The sequence below is a fragment of the Leptonychotes weddellii genome, chromosome 8, assembly GCF_054177405.1.
Source record: "Leptonychotes weddellii isolate Sample4059 chromosome 8, ASM5417740v2, whole genome shotgun sequence".
NCBI lineage: Eukaryota > Metazoa > Chordata > Mammalia > Carnivora > Phocidae > Leptonychotes > Leptonychotes weddellii.
Genome location: NC_138376.1, coordinates 12,626,420 through 12,640,062, shown reverse-complemented (window position 1 = coordinate 12,640,062; position 13,643 = coordinate 12,626,420). Strand labels below are relative to the sequence as shown.

General features: G+C 40.3%; 1 protein-coding gene across 6 annotated transcripts in view; it reads left to right on the top strand.

The window, feature by feature from the left end:
• The window catches only part of HIVEP1 (HIVEP zinc finger 1), a 141,385-nt gene that overhangs the window by 19,168 nt on the left and 108,574 nt on the right, over positions 1 to 13,643 (top strand). The window lies entirely within an intron of this gene.

Sequence of the window (13,643 nt, the reverse complement as noted above, 5' to 3'; positions counted from 1 at the left end):
CACTCAAAAGGCCTGGGTCATCAGGGACCGTTCTGTTGTATTGTGTCCATTAGTCACCTCTATATTTATAACTCACACTGGCAGAAAAATATCATAAGCCACGATTCCCAGTGCTGTGGGCAAAGCCACCAAACATTTTGTGAAGGATTGTTCCTCAGAAAAATGGTCGCTGAGAGGCAGTCCCGCCCCTTGAGAGTGGTGTACTGAGAATGGGACCCGTTATCTGCGTGGTGACTGCTATTGACACATTAGGCCTGACAATTTGTACTTCAGTTTCAGGGAATGCAATTACATTTCTGGACATCCGAATTCTCAATATTACCTACACCACCATCTTTAATCTCCCAAGTAATTCTTTATTTCTGATGGTTTTGGGTTAGTGGAATGAGAGTGGGTATGGAAGATATTTTTATGTTCTGGTTTTGTTTTACTTTATTTTGCCTAAGTTTAAATACATTAAGGATGGGCTCAGTCGAGTTCATAGTAACTATTTGAATAGTTTGAGAAACACTTTTGAAAGCAATGCTGATTCAGGGCGCCTGGGTGGCTCAGTTGTTAAGCGTCTGCCTTCGGCTCAGGTCATGATCCCAGGGGCCTGGGATCCAGCCCTGCATCAGACTCCCAGCTCAGTGGGGAGCCTGATTCTCCCTCCACCTCTTCCCCTCCCCACGCTTGTGCTCTCTCTCTCTTCTCTCACAAAAACAGAGCAATGCTGATTCTCCACAGACTCATTGGAACATTAGCCTTGTTATTGTGGTACCTGCCAGTGTTAGCATGTGGCTCAAAAATGGTGTGAGATTCAGTATGTTAACACGTGACCTTTCTCAGTGAAAAGCAGAGCCGTCGTGGTCATGAAGTGAGTGAAAACAAAGGGCCACATTGGAAGCCTCTGCCTGGACTTCCGTAGGCCTTGCTGGGATGGGTTAGACACACTGTAGAGTTCCACAGCTCTGCCTCTGTCTCTCGAGAAATCTATAGTTGAAGACACAAAGGCCATAATGGCTTACACGTGAAAGTCCAGCCAGCTGTGTGAACATGGAAATAATATTCAGTTTACATATGTAACCAGATGTGTGCCTGCATAGCAGAGGGGTTAAGTGCATTATTTGGCCTTCTATCTGTTGATAGTTTAGGTTGACCTGTTACATTCCGGGGAATTAATGCTATATGAGCAATGAGTTACATGCTTCCCATTTACAGTAACGTCTTCAAGAATATAGAGTTTTGTTAAGTTTTCGTGGAAAGAGTGCATTTTTCAGTCTCTAGACAGTAGTTTATTGCCTCAGAAACCACTGCGCAATATATATATCTTTTACAGCTTTTCAAGATATAATTTATGTGCAATAAAATTCACCCATTATAAGCGTACGGTTCAGTGAAATTTAGTAAATTTAGAGTTGTACAACCTTTACCACAATCCAGTTTTAGAATATGTTCATCACCCCCAACATTTCCCTGAGCCTGGTAGGAGTCAGTCTTTACATTTGCCTTTTCTGGACCTTTAATAGAATGGGATCACACAATTTATGGCCTTTTATCTCTAGTTTCTTTCAATTAGCATAATGTGTTTGAAACACACACTTACATTGTAGCATGTATCAGGATTTTTTTTTTTTTACCTTTTATTGCTAAGTAATATTCTATTATATGAATGTATCACCTTTGATTTGTCCATCCAAGTGATGGACATTTGGATTATTTTCAGTTTTTGGCTATTACGACTAATGTTGTAAGCAGCAATGCCCAAGTCTGCAGTTAGCTGGAGTGTTCTATAAATGCCACCTAAGTCAAGTTGGTTGTTAACATCTCTTTTACCTGACATAATTATAGAGATTCCAGCTCTCTTAGAATTGCTGTTTGCATGGTATATCTTTCCCTGCCCTTTTACTTTGAGCCTTTGGGTTCTTTGAACCTAGGGTTTGTCTCTTGTGGACAGAGTGTTGTTGAAATTGCTCTTTTTTTCAGCCTGACAGTTTGTCTTCTATGTGGTGTGTTCATTCCATTCACATTGATGTGCTTATTGTTGGATATATGTCTGCCATTTTGTTATTTCTTTTCTATTTGTCTCATACTTTTTTTTTAAGATTTATTTATTTGAGAGCGCAAAGGAGAGAGAGGAGAATGGGAGCAGGGGGGTGGGGGAGGGTCAGGGGGGAGGGAGAGAATCCTCAAGCAGACTCACCACTGAGCGCAGAGCCCAACACAGGGCTGGATCCCATGACCCTGAGATCATGACCTGAGCTGAAACCAAGAGTCGGATGCTTAACAGACTGAGCCACCCAGGTGCCCCTCTTTGCCTCATACGTTTGTTCTTCTGTGTGTCTCTGCCTTCTTTTGCATTAAATATTTTTTGGTATACAGTTCTGATTTCTCTGTTGCATTTGTTGTTTTTACTATATTTTTGAGTAATTTTCTTAGTGGTTGCTCTAGACATTATAATATGTCCCTTAATGTATCCCTGTCTACTTGAGAATAGTACTACTTGAACCGTGGTAAAACATGGAAACTTTGATCCAGTTTGTCTCTTTTTTTCCTCCTTTATTGCTGTTCTTGTCAAAAATGTTTCATCCTTTTATGTTATAACCCTGGCTATGCCGTGTTAAATTATAGCTTTGTACAATCTTATGTTTTTTAAAACATTTAAGATAAGAAATGAGAAAAAATAGTAAGAGTCTTCTATCCACTAATATCTTTACCATTTCTGACACTCTTCATTTCTTCAGTGGATTCAAATAATCTTCTGTGTTACTTCTATTCAACCTGAAGGACTCGATATAGCATTTTTTATAAGGTGGGTCTTATAGCAGCAAATTGTCTTTAAAAAAAAAAAATCATAGAATGTGTTTTTTTTTTTTCCCCTCCCCTTTTTCAGTTTTGAAAAGTAGTTTTCTGGCTATAGAATTCTTAGCTGATGGTGTTTTCCCCTTTCATCACTCTGGACCTTCCACTGCCTTCTGGCCTCCATTGTTTCTGATGAGAAGTCAGCTGTGTCTGTGTGTGTGTGTGTGTGTGTGTGTGTGTGTGTGTGTGTGTATGTGTTGTTTTTCTCTGTGCACAATGAATTTTTTTTTGCTTGTTGCTTTCAGTTTTTTCTTTGTCAGCAGTTTGAGCACTCTGTTTAGGTGTGGGTTTCTTTGTGTTTATCCTATTTTGAGTTGAAACTTGGTTATGGAGTTTATTGGTTTTGGTTTTTTTTTTAATCAAATTTGGTAGGTTTTAGGGCAATATTTCTGAAGATTTTTTTTCACTGCTTTCTTTTTAAAGAAAACGTGGTGTCGTGTCACACGCCCATGAGATTCTGTTCATTTTTCTTTCATCTGTTTTCTTTCTGTTCCTTAGACTGGCTAATTTCAATAGAGCTATCATCAACTGAACTGATTTTTTTCTTGTGCCAGCTCAAATTTGCTTTTGAATCCCTCTAGTAAATGTTTTATTTCATTTGTTTTACCTTTCAACTCCAGAATTTTTCATTTGGTTCTGTTTTTTTATAATTTATATCTCTTTTTTTTTTTTAAAGATTTTATTTATTTATTTGAGAGAGAGAGAATGAGAGACAGAGAGCACGAGAGGGAGGAGGGTCAGAGGGAGAAGCAGACTCCCTGCCGAGCAGGGAGCCCGATGCGGGACTTGATCCCGGGAATCCAGGATCATGACCTGAACCGAAGGCAGTCGCTTAACCAACTGAGCCACCCAGGCACCCCTATAATTTATATCTCTTTATTGAGGTTCTCTATTTCTTGAGTTATCATCATATTTTAATTCTTTAAGCATGGTTTCCCTCAGTTCTTTATTTATTTTAATTTTCTGTTTCCTTGTGTTCTTTAAATGTGTATATCATATAATTGCTACTTTGAAGTCTTAATCTGTTAAACCAAACATTTGGGGACACTAGAGACAGGTCATATTGACTGCTTTTTCCTGAGTATGGGTCACACTTTGTCTCTCCTCATGTCTCTCAAGTTCTTTGTTGAATATTCAACACTTCAGGTAAAAGATTGGAGCAGCTCTGTTGATTCTTGTCACTTGTGTATTTTGTTGTTGCCGTTGTTATTCTGTTTGTTTCTTTACCAACTTGCCTGGATTAAACCTGCAAAGGCTGTCTCTCCCATACGGTGTGGCCGCTGCTGTCTATTCAGGCTTGTTGTTGTTCGTTTGTTTTCTTGTTGTTCCTTGAAGCCTAGTTTCCTAGGGGTCAACCTCGTGGCTCGTAGTTATGTGTTCCGCCAGTGATTGATCCGAAGTTGACCTCGAGTCAGCAGGGCTTTCACTCTGCTGATGGATCTGTGTGTGGTCTGGGGAGCACATTCAGATTTCAGGGAGTTCTCACGTCTGCTGCCCTGGCTGGTACTTTCAGCCGAACCCCCTTGCATCTTCACTGTGTGTATAGGTGTAGGTTCCATCATGAAGGAATGTGTGGGTGGCATGAGCCCACTCTGGTGTCTACGATGCATATGCAGAATCTCTGGTCAACCTGGGATATCTGTAGAGAGTTTACCAAGGGCACTGTGGTTCTCTCACCTCCCAGAACTCCTTGTTAAATCTCAGCTAGTTGGCTGGTGTCTTGCTTGCCCTGCATAGGACCTTAGCTGCAGACTAGCAGAACCTCAGGCCTTTGTGTTCTCCTGCTGATGGGATTGCCCCTCGGACAGTGCTCCCTATCTAGTCGGCCTGGATTGGCGGTGGCCGTGAAGCTGTTGGATCTCGCAGCCCACCCTCCCATTGAATGACTGCACTGATGGAGCTGGGGGCCAGTGGATGGGAACCACGCCAGCGGAAACCACGTGGGCTCGTGCTGCGCTGGTCCCACCTGAAGTTCAGTACTTCTCACAAGGAAACACTTGTCAGTTTGTGATTGGCTGCGGTTGATTTCCAGAATGCCAAACTGGTGGTTTCTGGGTTTGCCTGGCTTCATAAGTTGTGTTTTGGGGAGAAGATCTGCCTACTTCATTATTATATATATATATGTTATATTCAATTAGGATTGAGTCCTGATTTTGTGATTTACCAGGTCTGCGATTTACAGAGTGCTTTTTGACCCCTGTGAGTCTGGGTTTCCTCAACTTCAATTGTGAATAATAATACCTACCCAGTAAGTTTCCCTGGAGATTAGATATACCATCCAGGAAACATCTGGAACGTAGTAGGTATTCAGTAAATGTTAGCCTGTGGTTGGGAATGCAGTTTTGGTAACTTTCCTATTTCAGATTATCTGCTTCTTGCTTTATCTAGCTTTGCTTCCTGAGATTTCTTTTCCTTTTATGGAATAATTTTGGTTCTTTATACACTACTGAAGCATACAGTATGTTTTCCTCAGAGTACATTTTGGTTGAATGCTCTTTCTAGATATCCAAATATTTCACAATGATTTCCTTTCTAAAATCCAAATTTTATATGCTTGTAAGTGGCAGTGAAACTTTCTATGACCATTTTATGATGTCTGAGCTCATATGTAGAGGATTACCTTTTGGGGAGGTCTATAAAACAAAAAAGTGGATCATTATCTAGGGGTTCTCAGAATATGATTGGAGGGGGCAAGACAGAGTCTCTAGTAGAGATGATCAAAGACTTTTAGAGAAATTTTCTTGGATCTTGCTGGACCACAGCTCACTCTCTTCAACTTTGGAGGCTCTCTCCTCTGATATTTAAGTCCATAGGGAGGAAGTGGTGGTTTTAGTTGCACCATTAGGTTGTAATGTCATTTTTGGTTTGAGAGAGGATATGGTTGGACTAAGGCATATCCAGAGCCTTTTATGAATAGCCGTACTTTCCTATGATTTCAAAGCTGAGAAGTTAACAGTTCCTCTTATGTAACATTTTACTTAACTGTCAGAGCACCCTGTGCCAGAATAGTTTGTAATGCTTTTAATTAAATTTCTGGGGCACCTGGGTGGCTCAGTCGGGGTTAAGGGTCTGCCTCCGGCTCAGGTCGTGATCCCAGGATGCTGGGATCGAGCCCCGCGTCGGGCTCTCTGCTCAGTGGGGAGCCTGCTTCTCCTTTCCCTCTGCCTGCCCCTCTGTCTGTCTCTCTGCCTACTTGTGCTCTGTCTATATATATCAAATAAATAAATCTTAAAAATTAAGTTTCTAGACACTGCCTCTTCTTGGAAGCATTAATTTTCTCCCGAAGAATGTGTGTGTTGTGGACACTGGGTTTATCACGAATAATTCTTGGAAAATAGACTACTTAAGGGGCACCTGGGTGGCTCAGTCGGTGAAGCGTCTGCCTTCGGCTCAGGTCATGATCTCAGGGTCCTGGGATCGAGCCCTACATCAGGTTCCTTTCTCAGCGAGGAGTCTGCTTCTCCCTCTGCCTGCAGCCCCCCTGCTTGTACTCTCTTTCTGTCAAATAAACAAATCTTTTAAAAAAAGAAGAGAAAGCAATTAAACTATAAGTTTCACAGTGGTGACATTGCAGAACTTAGACATACAGGAAATCAGGACGCAGAACTCTCTCGTTGGAAAGTGAAATCAGGAAGTCAGGTACAGGGTGGATGGGATTATGCAGATGTTTTATAGGAGTCACCCTGTCCTTGGAGTTGCAGCTGTGTGCTACCAGGAGCGAGGTCTGATCCGGCAACTCACACATGCATGTAACATGCATGATACAGCCAAGGTTCTGTAGTTAAATCATGGATTTGTCAACATTAAATGGTCTTTTAGCACCTGCACCTGTTGCTGGAATACAGCGTGGAGTTACACATGCATGTTGCTTCTGATACGAATGCAGGTCTTGAGGCAGATCTGTAACAGGTTTATAAAAATTATGACTTTTGTTCTCTTGGGCTTTAAACAACAGTATTTATGATAAAAATTGTAGAAGAGTTTTATTAAATGAAATAAAGGTTTAAACTTTTTATTCTGTGTAGATTGGATGTTTTTTCTTGTGCAGTCAGTGAACATTTGGTAAGTAAACCATGCAAAGCGCTATGCCCTATGAGTGCTGTGGAGGATACGAAAGGGACTCTGTCATAAATTTATCCCAGCCTCCAAGGTCCTGCATTTCAACAGGAGCAGTAAGACAAGCCCCTAACCGTAACAAGTCCCAGGTGCTGAGTGCCGTGGGGTGAGTAGAGCTACCAGGAGAGACTGGGAAGGGAAGCAGTGCTTTCTGGTTGGTAGGAAAGCTATCCCCAGCCTCCCAGAATTCTCTTCACTTGTTCATTTCAGACCAATTCTCTGAGTCCCCATTTTAGGGCACAGGACCTGCACATACATTTCTGATTTCCCTTCATCATGAAAGCTGGAAAGAGAGGCAAGAGGAATTCATGGGTGAGAGACTTGGTGAAGGAGCATAGCTTGGACCCTTGGGGTGGTTTCTCCACTTGAGGACTGAGCCAGGCTGCATGCGGCATCTGAGCTGACCTGGAACCAGAAACCCCTTGCAAGTGCAAGATCCCACTCAATGAAAAGATCCCCGAGAAACAGCTCGAGTAAGCTCAGGGGCTGGACACATGCTAGGTAGATTTGGGAAAAATACCATTTGTGTGAATCAAGCTGTTGGTACCAAATGTATGAAGAACTACTGACACCTCATGGATGTGGATATTATTATTTTTAGTTACATAAAGTGTGTATGCATATGTAGCAGAGTCTGTCTGCACCTGAGTATGGACGCATGTATGGTCTTGGCTCAGACTGATCTGTGAGTTTAGTCTGTGACAATCACAACTGTTCAGTATATTCCTAAGTTATTTGAAAAATAAAGTTGGAGTATATCTGTTGAGTAACAGCTTAATCTCTCCCAAGGTATCCATATTTTTTTTATAGAATTCCGCTGATAGGACTTACAGAAAGTGGAAACAAGGTAGCATGTAAATAATTCATTATCCTTTTGAAATTTATATGCATTATTGTTTTAGGAAAGAATCACAATCATGGTTTTCTTTTTTAATGATATAATAAGGACAGTGCAGAGAGGTGGACTGTGAGGACTTACTGACAGGTGAATCTAGATAAGTCTACACTGAAAAATTATATATAGTTCACTTTACTTTCCATGTGTCCCTTGCTCTGTGGACTTCTATGCGTATCAGCCAAGTTGGTTGTTTCCAAAGTCAATTTCTAAAGTGAATCCTATTTGCTAACATTTGTAATTTTGGAATCATCCTATACATACGTGAACATCCATAAACAGGGGAAGATCATTAGAAAACAATGTTGAAATTAATGAGTAGGTGCTTGGGGGGTGGGAAGATACTGAAATTTCACCCCACAAAGCAAAATAAATTTTAAAGAGTGGACATAGAAAGAAAATCAAAATATAAGAAGTATAGAAAATGGAAAAGAACATCCCAGACCTCTGGAGAGGTTACATTCTCAGGTTTGGAGAATTACAACTCAGAAATAAAAAGCATAGCAGATCTAAAAAATGAAAGGATTTATCTCAGAGATGGTAATTAATATTAAAATGGTAGCTTATTCTAATATATAAGAAAAGGTGGTAGGTGAGTGGACAAATTACTGTCAGTAATAAAAAGGAAAAGTAAAAACTGTCTGGAGATAATTTTTATTTACCAATGTATTTGATATTTTTAAAAAAAAAGCATTCAGGGTGCCTGATCTTGGTGGAACAGATGTAATCATTTGTTGTTGGTGACGTGGTGGGGCTTTAAAGGTTCTTATATTCCTTATGTACTCAGTTTATACTCCGCATAAACCCCCTTCACGCAGGTATTCTATTTCTTGAAATTTATCCCAAAGAAATAATTTGTCAGAGGGAAAAAGATACCCCAGAGATACTAATTTTACTGTAATCTTTAATAGCAAAATAGTAGAAGTGACTTGAATGCCCTTTATTGTAGAATAGTTAATTGATCGTTCTATACTAACAGACTTGAGAAGTGATAGTTTTGAGATCCTGTGGAAACAAGAAAAATGCTTGCTGTATGTGAAAATACATGTCTAGTATAGAATACACAATTATATGGCCTTTGTGGATATGCTTCTGTTGGGGTGACAGCAGTATGAGAATTTTAAACCATTTCAGATGTTGAGTGAGCATTTGCCTCGTGACTCTCGGTTTTATTTGTCAGGCTGTGTTGTGGGCCCTGCTCTTGACCCTGGGGATGTAGAGCTCCTTGGGTGATGGTGTATGGTCGTGCAGATAGACCCTTACACAGCGGACAGTACAGTTCGAAAGAGTGGCTTTCCAGAGGTGATTCGTGAGCTGAGTCTTGGAGAATGTATAGAAGTTGGTCGAGTCATCTGGGAGGACGTGATATGAGCAGAAGTGACAGTTTGAATAAAGGCGTGAAGTGTGAGTCATGGGGGAATGTGTGTATTTACAAAGACTGTCTTATTTCCAGGGTAAAGTTAACCGCGAGGAGTGGTGTAGACGGCACAGCGTGGGTGGTGAGGACTGGGTCTTGGAGGGTGTGTATGTTACTAAGGATGGAAGAGGACTCTTGTGTTTTCACCTCATGCAGTGTTTTCTTCTTTGAGAGTACGGTACACATTCTTTGTTTTGTTAGTCGTGCTCCATCCTATAAATGTTGAATATTTTTGGTTGTTTGTACAGTAAACACAAGTGAATGCACAGAATCAAAACGGGTACTCATTTGTTTCAGTGTCTTTGTGTATTTAATACTCTGGTCATTCATACATTGATCTGTGATTTTCTTGAGACTGTACGAGAATCAGTGGCAAAAATTAAATTTTCTGACCCCTGATCCGTGAAACTATATTTCCTTTCTAGTTTATTGCTGCAGGCTATAGCTGAATATGATATGTGGGTAATGCAGTTTTTTTTTTTTAATTTTATTTATTTATTTGACAGAGAGAGATACAGCGAGAGAGGGAACACAAGCAGGGGGAGTGGGAGAGGGAGAAGCAGGCTTCCCGCGGAGCAGGGAGCCCGATGCGGTGCTCGATCCCAGGGCCCTGGGATCATGACCTGAGCCGAAGGCAGACGCTTAATGACTGAGCCACCCAGGTGCCCCGTGGGTAATGCAGTTTTATGTGGTTAGAAAACAAGTTTTATTGAATATTATGGGAAAGAATTTTGTGTATGCAAGAGGTAATAGCAGTGTTTTGCTGCTTTTTAAAAAAATTCTTCATTATAAAATCTAAGTGATAAATCCTGACATTAATTGTTTTTCTTTGTCTTTTTTATTTTAAGCATCTTGTATAGGAAAAATTAAGGAACATGATACATTTCTGAGGACATCAACACCATACAAATTCTTTATGTTTAAATGTTTTGATCTATTGATGTCCTTTCAGTGGAAGGCAAATAACAGTAGCTGTATTAGAGCTTATTTAATGCTTTCATAAAGAAGCACAGATATTACAATTTCTTTATGTGTTTTTTTTTTAATATTTGAGGACTGTATTTTGGTATAATCGGTTTCCTTTTTTTTTTTTAACCCATATGTATGTTTTATGCACTTAAAAGCATATGGAATCCAGGTGTTTATTGACTGATGAATGAATAAAGATGTGGTGTACACACACACACACACACACACACACACACAGTGGAATATTACTCAGCCATCAAAAAGAATGAAATCTTGCATTTGCAACAACATGGATGAATCTAGAGAGTATAATGCTAAGTAAAATAAGTCAGAGAAAGACAAATACCATATGATTTCACTCATATATGCAATTTGGAAACAAGGCAAATAAAGAAAAAAAGAGAAAACAAAAAACAGATTCTTGAACACAGAGAACAAACAGATGGTTAGCAGAGGTGAGGTGGATGGAGGGAATGAGTGAAATAGGTGAAGGGGATGGAGAGTACCCTTACCAGGACATCAGGGTGGCTCAGTTGGTTAAATATCTGACTTCAGCTCAGGTCATGATCTCAGAGTCCTGAGATCGAGTCCTGCATCGGGCTACCTGCTCGGTGGGGAGCCTGCTTCTCCCTCTCCCTCTGCCCCCACTCCTGTACTCTCTCTATCTCTTTCTCAAAAAAAAAAAAAAAAGTACACTTATCACGATGAGCACTGACTAATGTATAGAATTGTTGAACCACTATATTGTACACCTGAAACTAATATAACACTGCGTGTTAATTATACTTCAATTAAAAATAAAGTTAGGTAGAATTCACCATGGAAAAAAAAGAAAAAAGCGTTCTAAGAAGAGGTCCATAGATTTTACTCAACTGCAAAGATGTATATAGCGTTTATGAAATGTTAAGAACCACCCCCCCAACCTTGCCCTGTCCCCCTAAACCCCAAAGCCAGGAAGGGAAGGGACCAGGATGAACTTTAGAAATGAACAAATTTCTACTCTGTGAACCTCTGCTCTGCCTCTTAAGAGCTCTGTGGCTGAGGCATTTAGCTTCTGAGGTTCATCGTCCATTATAAAGTATGTATGATACATCTATCCCAGGTTGGTGATGAGGATTAAAGTAGATGCTCTATTTCATATGCCCGGCAGGGTAACCTGCACCTAGAATAAACGTCGTTACCTCTGGGTCCTCTTACCGGAAACTAGCTATGTGTCCTTGGGCAAATTATTTGTCATTTCTTGATCTTGTGTGTTTATTGAAACTGAAAGGAGTTAGACCTGTTTCTGTTTCATCGAAACAAGGAATCTGAGACTATTTCAAAAATCAGGATTGCCCTTTTTCAGATTGGAATACTTGCTCAGCTGTGCCGAAGAGCACTAAACACCTGTCTTCATGTGGGGCACCCTAAAGGGAAGCAGGCACAGACCACCTGCATGGACAGGCTTTGTCTTTTGTTTCTGTGCCGCCGAGCTTTTTTCTTCACCAGTTTTCCTTCAGTAAGTGCTGGCCAGTCCCCTTTGGTTGAAACCATGCCTGTTGTCTCAAGTATCAACGAGATCGATGTGGAAGCTATCCTGGTAAACAAGCCTCTCTTGGGGTTGGCTTACAGGAATCCTCCTTTAGTTCTAAAAATGGTATTTCTGCATTTTGTGACTGGTAACCTGCTCTCCCTAATCTTCATTTCCAGTAGCTTTTTAACCCCCGTTTAGTCCATGGATGAATCTAGAGGGTATAATGCTAAGTAAAATAAGAGAAGTTGGTTAGATTGGTTGATGGTGGGGTACATGGGTGGGCAGTTGGCAGGCTTGCAAAAAAGTACGATTATACAGTGAGGGTTCATGATGGCAAAGTCTAGAAACTCAGAGAAAGGAGTTCATTGGAAGAATATGGGATGGTCCACATAATTGCCACCACAGTGGATATTTGTGTTTAATAGGTAGGAGGCTGTGTGTGCAGCCAGAACATGGGAGATCATGGCAGAGGGGAGGAAGGAGGGCCTGGCCGCCCACCATCCAGTGGCGGATTCCCCAACTATGGGATGAAGATTCAGATGCTGAGCAGCTAAGAGAAAATACAAACAGAAAGAAAAATGAATGTTTTCTACTGCTGGATCCAGGAGTTGTTTAAAGTGCTTATTATTTGTGTGTTTGAGTGTGCACCTGCTGTGAAGATGCATGCACACGCCTGCTTTGGGAGGGGAGGGGACCCAGGGCTTTCATCAGGGGCCTAAAAGGGCCTTTGATCCCAGAGGAACTAAGAAATGCGCTATAATAAAGACATTTAACTGTGTTTGAATCTTTGCTTTTCCACCAGGTGGTGCAAATCTTTTATGATCACAGAAGTCAATCCTCTTAAAAGATAAGAAAAATGTAAAATTAAGTCATTTTCTCGTAAGAGTTTAGCTCTACTACACAAGAGTGAAGGATCATTGGTCTGATGTTTGCCTTCCTTCTGTCTTTCATAAAGAAATCTGTGGATATATAACTTCTAAAATACTGACTATTGATTTAAGGTAGTCATAGATTTTTGAGCCTATCCTGCATCCACTATTTTGTTTTGCTCTTTCTAGAAAGAAATGATGACTCCTGGGAAAAAGTGGTAATATATTCAGTATGCTGATTGTTCCATTCAATTTTATAACTTTTTGCTTGATACAGAAAACTTGTATGATTTAAATTTTTGAAGATAAGAGTGCACCATGGCAGACAGGTCAGGTATTTTAACTGTCTCGTAATGTGACCCAACTGACAAGTAGAATTGTAATCAAAACAGGAAGGTAGGCGGCTGAATCATACAGGTCCCTCGACAACGTTTTTCATTTGTGAGAGGTAGAAATAATGTCAGGTAGGGTCTTTGTAAGCCAAGTGGAAATATTTCATTGCTGGGATAAAGACAAGAATGAATTTTTCATTTGAATATGTTTCCAGTTGTCTTAGAAACTTGGGACTGTTTCAGTTTGGACATGTTTTGAATATTTTGGGGGAAAACTGAATACACTTAACTAAATTTAAATATTATATACACACACCATTAGCAGAGTTGCTTAAAACATACATTGCTAAGATAAAATTTTTAGCAGTTCAGAGGTCGTTTAACATTTGAATTTGGTTATTTAATAGTTTGGATGATTATACCAATGGTTAGCTAGTTAACATTTTAGTTTATCCCTAACAACATTTAAAATACTCCAAGCCCACTGGATACCCTCAAGGTCCCTGCAGTGTGTCTAGAGTTTAAGTGAAAACTTGTTAAATACAATCTTTTTTTTTTTTTATTCTTATGTTAATCCCCATACATTACATCATTAGTTCTAGATGAAGTGTTCCATGATTCATTGTTTGTGCATAACACCCAGTGCTCCATGCAGAACGTGCCCTCCTCAATACCCACCACCAGGCCAACC